General features: G+C 45.1%; 1 protein-coding gene and 1 long non-coding RNA gene across 11 annotated transcripts in view; one reads left to right on the top strand and one right to left on the bottom strand.

Moving 5' to 3' along the window:
• PUM1 (pumilio RNA binding family member 1) overlaps positions 1-2,005 on the bottom strand; it is a 108,081-nt gene extending 106,076 nt beyond the window's left edge. For 6 of the 7 annotated variants that reach the window (XM_068269299.1, XM_068269302.1, XM_068269303.1 and 3 more), the window contains exon 1: positions 1,895-2,005. The gene's annotated coding sequence lies outside the window, so the exon portion shown is untranslated. Of the gene's footprint in view, positions 1-1,628; positions 1,682-1,894 lie in introns of those variants that run through there. The other variant, XM_068269300.1, reaches the window with a different exon arrangement.
• LOC137546626 (uncharacterized) overlaps positions 1,655-13,086 on the top strand; it is a 111,237-nt gene continuing 99,805 nt past the window's right edge. For 2 of the 4 annotated variants that reach the window (XR_011026306.1, XR_011026308.1), the window contains exon 1: positions 1,655-2,313. This is a non-coding gene — a long non-coding RNA (uncharacterized lncRNA). The remainder of the gene's footprint in view (positions 2,314-13,086) is intronic. The other 2 variants (XR_011026309.1, XR_011026307.1) reach the window with 2 other exon arrangements.

The raw sequence follows: 13,086 nt of genomic DNA, 5'->3' as shown, positions 1-13,086 counted from the left end.
ACGCATCTCAAAAGTTGCAAGTGGCAATTGACTTTTGGAAGGGGAAAAAAACCCACCAAATACACTGAAACTGCAGGGTGTGGTGCTGTGATTGTAGTGGGCAAAGTGAACATGACATCATAAAGCCTGATGCATGTTGCCATTCATAAGCTAATGGATGTCAGTACATAGTTGGCTTCAGACAAGCTAAGCACAGCAACAAACAAGCAGGTGTTTAATGGATACAAAGTACCGTAAGTAAACAACAGCGGATAGAAAAAGGCACAGAAAAGTTATTCTATACAAAACATTTGCAACTTGTCTTGCCAGTATTTTCTTTAATCTACAATTGCTGGAACTAGCAGATCCTGAACCAGAACTGCACAGGACTTATCAGATTTGAGAATGAATGATTAATCACTTGCTAACAAATCTGATAAACCCCCATGCAAAGGTCTTGTTTTGCCTCCTTTAAGGCCTCTTTCACAGTGCGAAGTTAAAGTCGCACGTTATAAAAAAATTATAACGCAGACTAACGCACAGCAATACAAAGTCTGTGCGACATTCACAGTGCACACGTTGTGTTGTGTGTAACGTGTAGCACTATTTAGAAAGTGCTGCATGCTGTGCGTTTAGCAATACATTTGCTGCGTTGTGTGTTGCACATGCTCAGTAAGGTGCATGCGCTGTTTTCGTTCCATCAGTATGCAACGAAAACGGCGAACCAAGAAACACAACGTTGTACAAAACGTCCAATTTTATAACCTACATGCGCTGGGTTAGGGGCACATTGTGCGACTTTAACGTCGCATCAAACGCAACATCCCACTGTGAAAGAGGCCTAAATCCAGCTCCTGAAATAGAAAAATCTGTGTTAAAGTGAAGTCATTATTTATCTTTAGTTTTAAACACTGTAAAAGTGTAAATTAAAAGAGTCTTGAAGCTAAAATCACTTCCATGTTATGACAAAATACTTGGCAGTTAGGTGCAGTGTTACCTACAAAGTTTATGATTTTAATAAATTGTGGGTGAATAAATAATGGTCACAGATAAACACACAAAAAATGGTAAAATAGAGATCACTTTCAGTCAGCAAGAGAAAAGAAACTGACCTGTAAAAACATTCCAGAAACTTTACATGAAGTAACATACAAATACATGACACAAATAAAGGAAGACCTTTTCCTAAACATGCCCCTTCAGGTTACTCGAAGGGAACATAATTGCACAAACAAGTGACAACATCACATCAAACACCATCTCTTGCTCCTCCTCCTCTGACATAAGTGTTTCAGCTGCATATGCATGCACTCAATTCATCTGACTGATAGGCCAAAGAATAAGCCACAGCCAGACAATACTTTATTAGGTGTATGCAACACAACTACATATAGAATTACTTATACGTGCAGGAGCCCCATCATTCGCACACATGAGCAGAAAAAAGTCAGATCCAAACCACAAACAAGAGATCAAGCCAAACAAGATGCAACCTAACCTATCTAGCCAAGCCGTCTTACATGGCCAGAGCTGTGGAGTACGCACAGGGCTAGCACTAGGCCCTCCTGATGAGCAGCTGATCCCATGGCACAAAGACCCTAGCTATGGCACGGCAGCCTCCACAGAAGCGGAAAAAAACAATTACATACAGCGGCAATCGATCCACGGAAGCCTTTACAACAAATTAGAGGAGTTTAATTTTCCGTACTTGCGTTAATCCGCTTCCCACCCCCCCAACTCCCGTAACAATAGAGGCCTCAAAACATGGGCAGGGGGAGGACCTAGTCTCGGAGACCGGCCCCTTTTCGAACACCCGTCTCCCCCTTCCGGAGCTGCAAACACACGCAATAAGGCCCGATAGAGAAAGTCTGACGTCTCAAGCACAATCCGGTGACAGTACCGAGGTGATACTCACGGGCGGAGCGGGAGGATGGATTCGGATTGGGTCAATGTCTCTTTCTTCCCCCGGAGCCGTCTCCCTACCGCTGCCTATCACTCCGACAACATGGCGGCGCACTGGGGGGACTTGGAGCTGCCTCGTTGCATCATGGGAAGAGGAGGAGGAGAAGGAGGGAGAACAGGGAGCCTGGTTGCCTTGGTAACTCTGGCGCCTGCTGGGAAACCAGGCCGAAGAAATATGTGTATATTTCTTTTATTAGCTTTATGTTTTTTGTCTGTAGTTGCGTGATACGTGTTTATAGTGTAGGTACATATGTGTCCTGTCCCGGACATGTAATCATAAGAATGTATGCCTGTTCTTTCACTTTACTGTAGTTAGAGATCTCAATTGTGAGAACAAAATAATTTCTATTTGATGGTGATCTGATCATGGAGGTCAGTGTCTGATTTAATACTTAAACATCTTCAAAAAAGTGTGTGTTGAGTTGTTTTAATCCTTCATGTACTACACGATAGTCATTTAGAAACTGTTTAGCCTGAGAACTAAGAAAACTCCAGTGAATATTTGTCCCATGCACTTTGGTGCCATAGTTTGTACTTCTGTGTTAAAGGACAACTGAAGAGAGTCAGTGGTATATGGAGGCTGCCATGTTTATTTCCTTTTAAGCAATACCAGTTTCCTGGCAGCCCTGCTGACCCTCTGCCTTTAATAATTTTAGCTATAGCCTCTGAACAAGAATGCAGCAGATAAGCTGTTTCTGACATTATTGTCACATCTGACAGCTGCATGCTTGTTTCTGGTGTTGTTTAGACACTTCTGCAGCCAAACAGACCAGCAGGGGCTGCCAGGCAACTTTTATTGTGTGGCACTTTTTTGCAGCCTAACTGCGCTAAGGGGCCCAAAGTCCAATGAGCACCTTTAGGCTTTACAGGGGTGCTTACAATTTAGCACCCCCCAAAATGCCAGGACAGTAAACACACCCCACAAATGATCCCTTTTTGGAAAGTAGACCCTTCAAGGTATTCAGAGAGGAGCATAGTGAGTCCGTGGCAGATTTCATTTTTTTTGTCGCAAGTTAGAAGAAATGGAAACTTTATTTTATTTTTTTTGTCCCAAAGTGTCATTTTCCACTAACTTGTGACAAAAAATAAAGTCTTCTATGAACTCACCATGCCTCTCAGTGAATACTTTGGGATGTCTTCTTTCCAAAATGGGGTCATTTGGGGGGTATTTATACTATCCTGGAATTTTAGCACCTCATGAAACATGACAGGTGGTCAGAAAAATCAGAGATGCTTGAAAATGGGAAAATTCACTTTTGGCACCATAGTTTGTAAACGCTATAACTTTTACCCAATCCAATTAATATACACTGAATGGATTTTTTTTTATCAAAGACATGTAGCAGAATAACTTTCGCGCTCAAATGTATAGGAAATTTTACTTTATTTGAAAAATGTCAGCACAGAAAGTTTAAAAAAGTAATTTTTTTGACAAAATTCATGTCTTTTGATGAATATAATAAAAACTAAAACTCGCAGCAGCAATCAAATAGCACCAAAAGAAAGCTGTATTAGTGACAAGAAAAGGAGGTAAAATTCATTTAGGTGGTAGGTTGTATGACCAAGCAATAAACCGTGAAAGCTGCAGTGGTCTGAATGGAGAAAAAGGCTCTGGTCCTTAAAGGGTAGAAAGACTGTGGTCCTCAAGTGGTTAAAGCAAACGCGAGCCAAAGCTCGGGTTAAAAAACAGATACTCTACTCACCAAGAAGAAAAGAAAGCCTCAGGATCCTATTGAGGCTTCCCTCGGTGGTCCGGTGTAACCTTTTGGTGAGCATGGCCCCCCTCCGCATCATGGCCATGCAGCTCCTTTTCTGCATTTATGGATGAGCATTTGAAGATCGAGCCCACCTGTGCATGCGCAGTAACACAGAGCACATGGCTCTGTTGGTTACTGCCATGAATCTGGAAAAGGAGCCGCGCGGCACCGATACGATTAGCATCAATGCCTTTTCGCTAATCTGGAGGGGGGGGGGAGCCGTGCTCAGCGACGGGGGATGGCAGACAACCGAGGGAAGCCTCAATAGGATCCTGAGGCTTCTCTCGCTTTAGATAAGTATCCGATTTTGCTTTAAAAGGTTATGAAACTGTCACTTTCTACTCAAATATCTTCAGGGTACATATCCACATCTGTCTCTTCACATTCTCAGCTGATCCCTCTGAGTGGCTGATGACTTCATTGCATGTGACATATTTAAACCCAGGCTATGAAGACTCCACCCCCCTCCCCCACCCATCATCCTTAGCATGAATGGAAGGGGTGGGAGAAGAGGGCAGGAGTCTGGTCATATGGGGTGAGGGGGCAGTACCACTGTGGCACTTTGAAACAGATTGTCGTGGCTGTCTCTATGCAGCATGGACATCCTCAGAGAGTAGCCAGGGTGGGAAATCGGGTACCTTTCACACTACACACAATTCTGTTGCAATTTGATTGCGATGTGACTTCGATGTGATTCTGCAAAGTCCTGCATTTTCTCCTTGTGTTCCTAGCATCCAGTGAAAATCGCAACACAATCATACCGAAATCGCATTTCGAGTTGTAGTGTAAAGGAGCCCTTATTATGTATGTATACGGTCCCCTCCCCCCCCCCCCCCCCCCCCCCAAAAAAAAGGTAAGCAAGTAGGATCAGTGTAGGTACACTGCATTTTGTTCAGATTCTGATGCCTACTTGTTATCCTTGTAGCAGTTGAGTTATTTTTTTATTTTTTAGTAATGGTCTCTAGGTCACATCCTGTCTGATGGCACGTTGCTGGCTGCCTGGCTGTATATGATGGCTCATCTTCGTGAGCGTTATGGTGAAAGTTGGTATTGTGGAGAAAGCTGACAGTGGAATTTATTTGCACTTATGTGGATACAAAAAAAATATGTTCCCACAACTTTAAAAAGATGATGTCACCAACTACCTACATTTCAAGCCAGAGTCTTAATAAAATCTCTGCCAACATAGAGATAGAATAATACCAGTTGTAACCTCAGTTATCTGTTCTTTTCAAAGGCCTGTCCTGCCCTACTACCAAACTGGGTCATATGGAAAAATTATTTTATAGATTTCCAATTTTACCATGACTAAACCCCAAAGTGGACCGTTTCAGACTGAATGCTACATTATATACAAAGAGGCAAACATAAAAAGATAATGAACACCTACTACTAACCACTGGACCACAAATGCAGTAAGGTCTCATTAACACTATATGGGCTCTATTCATAAAACTTCTGAGTCGGAAAAAAATCCTGGAGGTAAAATACCGCAGCGGTATTTTACACTTCTAGGTGGTCATTCATAAAAATCTTCCCAGCTGCGATAGCAGAGCGGAGATCTCCCGCTGAAAGCTGGCGGTAAGCTGTCGAAAGACATGCGGAAACACTTCAGCCGGCAGAGTCCCTCCGTGCACTGCTCTCTCTGGGAGGTCTGTCCCATTCACTTGTATGTAATCCGCAAAATCAGAGGAAGCGGTATTTCCCGTCCACAACCCGCTTCCTCTAAACTTTATGAATGGCCATTTTGTTACTTTTTTCTAGATAAATCTAGAAAAACACTAGAGAAGGCGGAAATTTCTCGCTCTGCTGGGGGATCGTAGATTTTCATGTGGGAACAGCTTTTATGAATGCCCACTTTGCTAAATGGACGGGAAAATCCGCTGTTTTGAGCGGAAAACTTACGGTAAGGTTTTATGAATAGAGCCCTGTGTGTTGGCATCAGAAATGCAAATATTGCACTGTTACATTCTCACTATTGAGCTACACAGCAATTGTGATAACGCACTGTTACATGCATTTTTGCCCAAAACACACTGGTGACCAATTCACTGTAGTGAATGGGATGAACGGTGAAACGGATGAAAATGCAGATAGTGTGCGTTGCGTTGCAAATGCACAGACATCTGCATTTGATAATGTGAACAAGGCCTAAGGCAAAATCGCGATTTGCAAAAGCTTAAAAAAAAATTCAACAAACGCTGATAGTGTTTATAGTTTTAATTAGATATTTTAGTTACACTATTAGAGATGGCTCGAACCTCCGATTTTCAGTTCGCAGACCGCGAATGCAAACTTCCGCAAAAGTTCGAACATCGCGAATTGCAAAAGACTTCAATGGGCAGGTGAACTTTGAGGGCTTGTTTCCACTGTTGCGACGCGATTCGCCGGCATTCCGACGCTTGTAAAAACGCATGCGGATGCGTTTCTGCATGCGTTTTTACCCGCGATTTCGCGTGCGATTTCGCATGGCAGGGTGCCATGCGAAATTAACCATGACACTGCCAGGGCAAAATAAAATTGAAAAAGGTGCGAAATCGCACGCGAAATCGCGGGTAAAAACGCATGTAACAAACGCATGCGTTTTTACTATTAAATACATTAGCGGCGATTCGCACGGATTCCCGACGCAGGCGAAATCGTTGCCTCTTTTGTGCGTTTTTTCTCCGCAACAAAAAACGCACAACGCCACCGCAGGAGTGGAAACAGCCCCATCCACTCACATTACATGTGCGAATCCGCATGCGTTGGACGCATGCGGATTCGCGATAGTGGGAACGAGCCCTGAAAACTACAAACACTGTTTCTGACCACAAAAGTAATGGAAAAGATGTTTCAAGGGGTCTAACACCTGGAGGGAGGCATGGCGGAGTGAGATACACGCCAAAAGTCCCGGGGAAAATTACGGATTTGACGCACAGCAGGGTTATAATCCCCAAAGGGTAGAAATCGCATTGCATTCCTAAATTGGAGGCCTAAAGTGTTTGAAAACATCTTGCGTGTGTATACATGGATCAGGTAGTGTAAGTAGTGTACTGCTTCACACTGACAGACTAAACTCACTGTGTAACGCACCGCAAACAGATGGCCGTGCTGGTGCGCACGTGGGCGAGAGTGCAGGTGATGACGGCTTTCCAGCCCATATGGTCGGGCTGAGGTAGCTCAATAACAGAACAACAGTAACTGTCCAGCTGATCGAATTTGGTCTGTCCACAATGAAGCAACAACCTTATTTTCTTGGGTGTGCCCCCCAACACACTCATATAGGTCATTGCTTCATTGTTATATGCAAGCCCCTTCGCCGCAGCAAGGTAATGGACACGAAGGGGAATTGACACATGTACATGCCTTTTGTTTTGTTGTTGCAGCCGCAGTGCAGTCAGAAAAATTAGGCAGGCATGTACACGCACCAGAAAAATTATAATTCTTAAAAATTCAGGAATCCACCTGCAGTCCTGGACCCTGCTGGTGTTGGCAGAGAAGGCAGTCAAGCGGCCTGCAGGCAGAGATGCTGTGTGGGGACTGACTTAGTCTTGGGGCAGGCAGTCACACGGCGTGTAGGCATAGATGATGTGTGTGGGAACTAAGGCCTGGTGCACACCGAACGGTTTTTGAAGCGATCTGCAAACCGCTTCCACCTTGGAAAATGCTTGGCTACTGTATTTCAATGGGCTGGTGCACACCGGCGGTTTGCGGTTTTTAGCAAACCTCAAACGTGGGTCCTGCAGCACTTTTGCAGTTTGCAGAAGCGTTTCTGCCTCAATGTAAAGTATAGCAAAAGCACAAACCGCTCAGGAAAAGATCAGAGATCAGAGCGGTTTTCCAGGCGTTCTTGTTACAGAAGCTGTTCAGTAACAGCTTTTACTGTAACAATATTTGTAATCTGCTACACAAAAACACTCCAAAAACGCTAGGCATGTTTAGAAAACGTCTCTAAACATGCCTAGAATTGCTCTGAAATCTGCTCCAAAAACCTCTAGCGTTTTGAGGATCTGCTAGCGGTTTTGGTGTGCACTGGGCCTGACTTAGTCTTCGGGCAGGCAGTAGCCCTCTGGGATCCATGCCTCGCTGAAGGTCCTTTCTGACAGGACGCTTGAGGCAGGGCAAGCCAGAAGTTGGATGGCAAATTGTGACAGCTCTGGCCACAGGTCAAGCCTGCGCACCCATTAGTCCAGGGGTTCATCGCTGCTCAGAGTGTCTATATCCGCACTTAAGGCCAGGTAGTTGGCTACCTGCTGGTCAAGGCGTTGGTGGAGGGTGGATCCAGAAGGGCTAAGGCGAGGCGTTGGACTGAAGAATGTCCGCATGTCCGACATCACCATGAGATTGCTAGAGCATCCTGTCTTTGCCTGCGTGGACATGGGAGGAGGAGGAAGATTACTGGCATTGGCACCTTTATTCCGTTGTGCTGTGACATCGCCCTTAAAACGCACTGTAAAGCATAGTTGCCAGCTTGTTATGCAAGTGCTGCATCCTTTCTGCCTTCTGGTAATTTGGTAACATCTCCGCCACTTTGTGCTTTTACCGAGGGTCTAGTAGCGTTGACACCCAGTACATGTCATTCACCTTGAGTTTTTTTTATACGGGGGTCCCTCAACAGGCTGGACAGCATGAAAGACCCAATCTGCACAAAGTCAGATGCCGACCTACTAGCCATCTCCTCTTGCTCTTCCTCAGTGATGTCAGGTAAGTTCTCCTCCCCCTGAGCCACGAACAATACCACGGGAAAGGTGAGAAGCACAAGCCCTTTGCGATGCCTGCTGTATTTGCTATTCTGCCTCCTCCTCAAAGCCACCTTCCTCCTCTGACTCCTCTTCCCCAGACGACTCCTCCTCCGCCTCCCTCCTCTGTGATGCCGCAGGTGTTGATGATGCTGCAGGTGATGTTTCCAACAAATCTTCCTCCTCACACTCCTTTCCAACAAATCTTCCTGTTCACGCTCCTCTACAGCTTGATCCACCACTCTACGCACAGCACGCTACTATGGGATCAAGTCACTGATGGCGCCTTCACTGCGACTCACCAGGTTTGTCACCTCCTCAAACGGACGCATGAGCCTGCAGGCATTACGCATGAGTGTCCAGTACTTCGGCCAGAAAATGCCCAGCTCCCCAGAGCATGAACTGTCACTGTAGCTGTACAGATACTCGTTGACGGCTTTCTCCTGTTGTAGCAGGCGGTCAAACATGAGGATCGTTGAATTCCAGCGAGTCGGGCTATCGCAAATCAAGCGCCTCACTGGCAAGTTGTTTCTCTGCTGAATATCGGCCAAGCGCGCCATGGCTGTGTAGGAATGCCTAAAATGCCCACACACCCTCCTGGACTGCTTCAGGACCTCTTGTAAGCCTGGGTACTTAGACACAAATCTTTGGATTATAAAATTGAGCACATGTACCATGCAGGGTACATGTGTCGACTTTCCCAAACGCAAAGCCGACAAGAGATTGCTGCCGTTGTCACACACCACGTTGCCGATCTCCATTTGGTGCGGGGTCAGCCACTGATCCACCTGTTTGTTCAGAGCAGCCAGGAGAGCTGCTCCAGTGTGACTCAGGGCTTTGAGGCAAGACATGTCCAAGATGGCGTGACACCGTCGTACCTGGCATGCAGCATAGGCCCTGGGGAGCTGGGGGTGTGTAGTTGGAGAGGAGACCGCAGCACCAGTAGAGTTGCACTGCCACTCAGCCAAGGAGGCGGACGACGACAGCGAAGAGGATGTAGAAGGAGAGGAGGTGGCAGCAGGCCTGCCTGCAAGCCGTGGAGGTGTCACAACTAGGTCCGCTGCACACCCATGTACTCTTTGCTTGCCAGCAGCCACCAGGTTGACCCAATGTGCCGTATAAGTAATGTACCTGCTTTGACCGTGCTTTGCAGACCAGGCATCCGTGGGCAGATGGACCCTTGACCCAACGCTGTGTGCCAGAGATGACACCACTTGCCTTTCAACATCACAGTACAGTTTGAGTATCGCCTTTTTTGAAAAATAATTGTGGCCTTGTATCTTCCACTGTGGTGTCCCAATCGCCACAAATTTTCGGAAGGCCTCAGAGTCCACCAGCTGGTATGGTAACAGCTGGCGAGCTAACAGTTCCGCCAAACCAGCTGTCAGACGCCGGGCAAGGGGGTGACTGGCAGACATTGGCTTCTTTCGCTTAAAGATTTCCTTAACGGACACCTGTGGGCAGAGGAGCGGCTGCTGTGGGCAGAGGAGCAGGAACCACTCAAGGTGAGAGGCGGAGTGGAGGAGGGTGGCCAGAAGGTGCAAAGGATAAATCGGCTGAGGCGGAGGGTGGCTTTGCGTTTGTGTGCTGCGTTTCCTCAGGTGGTCATCCCATTCCTGTTTGTGCTTTCTCACCATGTGCCTTCACCATGTGGACATTTTTGTTGTCCATTAACCGCTTATTGCAGAGCTGACAGTGGGCAAATCCTAGTTCATAAATAGCTGTTCGCACTTGTCAGCCTGCAACAGATTCCTTGGATCCATTGCAGTAAGTAGACCGCTCTGCCTCTGCCTTTTGTTTTGTCCATATTGGGGGGGTATGAAGTGAAAGGTATGCACTGACTTGACTAATACAATGTGCAGTCACACAGATGCAGTGAAAGGTATACACTGACTGCAAGTATAATACAATGTGCAGTCACACAGGTGTAGTGAAAGGTATGCAGTGACTGCTGCTATAATATAATGTGCAGTCACACAGGTGCAGTGAAAAGGTATGCAGTGACTGCTGGTGGTATGATACAATGTGCAGTCACACAGGTGCAGTGAAAGGTATGCAGTGACTGCTGGTGGTATAATACAATGTGCAGTCACTGCTCGGTAATTTCATCTTTTCATGCGGTAACAGCCTTAATGAATTGACATTTTACTAAATGCTCCATAAACTCAGCTGATTTCAGCATTACCGAATGCGGTAATGCTCGATGAATGGACCTCTTAGTCATCCAACTAAAAGGGAAAATCCCAGCGGACCACGACAGACTTGCTTATATGTGCCATATTTTCCATTGTTTTAAATTGACAGATAATTGTACAATACTATGTTACGTTTACTATGGAATGCTGTGATTTTCTGTACCATTTGTATGGATACATCTGATACAGATAAAGAAGATGAAAAATTATGTCCTAGGAAAAACATTTGAAGAAAATGTGAATTGTACAAGGCGCACAGTTTTTCAACAGCAGAAATGCTGATATACAGGAACAAAGAGGCTATGTTTTAATTTGCACATCGTGGAGATAAAGCTAGACCATCTCCAGCTACCCTCCTGTCTTGTGTCTCCTCTTGGACTATTGCTTTGCTTAGGTTGCTTAGGCTGTGCTCCCACTTGAGGTGAGCATGGACATTTTTTTTTGTCCATTTACCGCTCATTACAGAACCAGGCTTGCTCTCCAGGACTCCCGAATGCGAATTTACCCAAATTATTCGGGTAAATTTCAGCTTTCCCGAAGCCGAATGCGCCGGACCCGAAGGCGGCCGAATGTGCGCATTTGAATTCGGCCGGATGACGCGTTGGGTTCGGCTTTGGGATTCGGGAGTGACGCAAGCCAATTAGAATTCCTCCAGCCTCCCCTCCTCTATATAAGGCGGCGGCCATTTTGCGGAGCTACGCACTTGTGTGACTGAGCTGGTACTGAGAGCATCTCCAGTGCTGTGCTGCGTGTCTGATTAAGTGTATTCTGTGCTAAACCTAGCGTTTTGCTTCCTAAACACCTCCTAAACACATTCATTGTACTGTTATATAGATAGATAGTAATTTGATTGTTTGTAGTTAGCTAGTGTGTACTGTATACTGTGCTAGGCTAGTGTTAGTCTGTGTGCAGGCTAGGCCTGCTAGCCTAGGGCAGCCTTAGCCTACTACTAGCTTAGGTAGGTTAGGGGTTCTAGTTAGTTGTGTACTATAGTAGTTTAGTTAAATTGTACTGCTGCTGTTTGCTGTAGTCTGTTAGTTTATAGCTTCAGTACTGTTAGTTAATACTAGTTAGTTACTTATTGACTGTGTACAGGCCAGCATCCCTTGTTGTCACCTGCTGTGTGACTGACATTTGCCGGCCCACAGTGTTGATTGCGTCTGACCGTGTGTGACCGACCGACTGTAATTGGTCACCCACTGTCTGGCATTTAGTTATATTGTTTACTGTTTAGTACAGCAGGCGTTTAATAGTTACTACCTGCGCGTACAACCGTACTACTACTAGGTAGGTGGTAGTCTTTCACTACTACCACCACCCACCCCTTCATTTAATTTTTTTCATTTGTTACTGTGTGATTTATTACCTTTATGTAGTAAATTGTTACATTCGCAGGCCAGCATCCCTTGTTGTCACCTGCTGTGACTGTCATTTGCCGATGCACCCTATTGATTGCGTCTGACCGTGTGTGACCGACCAACTGTAATTGGTCTGGCAGTTAGTTATATTGTTTACTGTTTAGTACAGCAGGCGTTTAAAGGGGCACAATGGCGAAAAATTGTAAAATTTTAAATATGTGCAAACCTATACAAATAAGAAGTAGTTTTTTTTTCCAGAGTAAAATGAGCCATAAATTACTTATCTGCTATGTTTCTGGCATTTACAGTATGTAGTAGAAATCTGACAGAAATGACAGGTTTTGGACTAGCCCATCTCTTCATAGGGGATTTTCAGGGATTTATTTATTTTCAAATGCACTTAGTTAATGGCAGTTGCTCTGTCCAACTGTCAAAAAGCTGTGTAGGGAGCTGGGAAGCTGGCCAGCATAATTTTTTAAATCCTTTTTAGGGAATATATTTATAAAGAATAAAAGCCTTGCTGAGAATCCCCTATGAAAAGATGGACTAGTCCAAAACCTGTCACTTATGTCAGATTTAGACTACCTACTGTAAGTGACAGCAACATAGGAGAAAACTAATTTATGGCTCATTTTACTCTGGAAAAACATACTTCTCGTTTGTGTATGTTTACACATATTTGAAATTTTACAATTTTTCGCCATAGTGCCCCATTAATAGTTACTACCTGCGCGTACAACCGTACTACTACTAGGTAGGTGGTAGTCTTCCACTACTACCACCACCCACCCCTTCATTTAATTTTATTCATTAGTTACTGTGTGATTTATTACCTTTCTGTAGTAAATTGTTACATTCGCAGGCCAGCATCCCTTGTTGTCACCTGCTGTGACTGTCATTTGCCGATGCACCCTATTGATTGCGTCTGACTGTGTGTGATCGACCAACTGTAATTGGTCACCCACTGTCTGGCAGTTAGTTATATTGTTTACTGTTTAGTGCAGCAGGCGTTTAATACTTACTACCTGCGCGTACAACCGTACTACTACTAGGTAGGTGGTAGTCTCTCTTCCACTACTACTACCACCACCCACCCCTTCATTTAATTTTATTC

The sequence above is a fragment of the Hyperolius riggenbachi genome, chromosome 2 (assembly GCF_040937935.1).
Source record: "Hyperolius riggenbachi isolate aHypRig1 chromosome 2, aHypRig1.pri, whole genome shotgun sequence".
Lineage (NCBI taxonomy): Eukaryota > Metazoa > Chordata > Amphibia > Anura > Hyperoliidae > Hyperolius > Hyperolius riggenbachi.
This window is presented reverse-complemented; position numbering and strand designations above follow the sequence as displayed.